Source organism: Nannospalax galili, unplaced genomic scaffold (genome assembly GCF_000622305.1).
Source record: "Nannospalax galili isolate Female #2095 unplaced genomic scaffold, S.galili_v1.0 scaffold286, whole genome shotgun sequence".
Lineage (NCBI taxonomy): Eukaryota > Metazoa > Chordata > Mammalia > Rodentia > Spalacidae > Nannospalax > Nannospalax galili.
This window is the reverse complement of record NW_008359442.1, coordinates 4,114,491-4,115,897: the sequence shown is the minus strand read 5'-3', so window position 1 is coordinate 4,115,897 and position 1,407 is coordinate 4,114,491.

Below are 1,407 nucleotides of genomic sequence, written 5' to 3'. Positions count from 1 at the left end.
ATCCCTGGCAGAGAAGAGTATCCCATCTAGTGAGCCATCAAGTTTAAAAATAATAATAATAACAGCAGAGTATCATCAAATTGGGACTCACAACAACCAGCAGAAATCAAATGGCGAAGTTGAGGCATCAGCTGGAGCTCCCAGTTGAGCTTTCTCTCCATGAAAGTTTTCCATGACTGAACTTCCCATGGCTGAACTTCTGGCTTCTCTTTACCACAACAGAAGCTTTTATATGCATTATAGTATATAGCATAATGCATATGTGATTATTTTTGCTTAAAAACAGAACTATCATCTATATTTATATTCTAACATGGTAATATTTCCAAGCTCTATTTACCAGTTTAAAATGCAAGTTATGATGAATTTCCTTTTGAAAAATACACCATTTTATGTAAGCCATAAATCAGAGTTCCTGATAAATCATATGGAAAGAAAATATTTTTAAATAAGAAAGTATCATTTTGCATGCTACAGGATAAAATGAATCTATTCTGTCAATATTTACTGACAATAAAGCAATCATGAAATAAGAGTACCAGTAAAGTATGAAAAAACCACTCTGAAACACAGGGCTCCCCCTCTCCACACCCAGGCAGCATTAGTTACTTCAAGCTAAGAACTGCCATTTTGCAGCTTCCTACATTGTAGATTAAATGCTTAAATGCAAAGGGCTGAATCTTTCCAAAGTGAATTTTCCTATTTGAATTCACCAAAAGAAGTGAATTCCTTTGAATTCATTGTTCATCTTTAAAAGGTTTGTTTTACTTTGCAATAAAATCCTGAACCAAGAAAAGGCCACTAAAAGGAAGCAGAATGCATCATTTGATAAGAAAACAACAGAATCCTGCCTCACTTTTTTTTTAAATAAGTCACTACAGTAAAGATATGATACTGAAATGCTAGATTATCAGAAGAAAATATTACTGTAATAAAAGAGTAACCAAAATAGATTTTACCAAATGATTAGGGGGAAAGACACAATTTTCATTGTGAGTTGTTGATATTGAACATGAATTTCAATATTTTATGTAAAATCTGTTTGACAAAGAATGGGCTAACTATATCCTGTTAGAAAGGAATGGGGTAGTCATCCAATAAGAATAGTAATTCATTATGACTTTCTAAAGTTTCAAATAGCCGAAGATATGTCAAGCAATGATAAAAAGGTGAGCAAGTCTGTATGCCGCAGGTTCAAAGCAATGTCAAGTTGTATGTCTTGACTGCAAAATGACTGGGAATTTGTGACAAAGAATCACAATCCTTAAATTCATAATTAAAGACAAGCTCTGCATCATCTGCCAAGGCCAGATGACTACAGACTCAGAATACCTTGTAGTTTCATTCTAGCTAAGAGTAACTTGAGCTCTACACTGATCAAGGAGAAGGCTCTTAACATACCTGAGT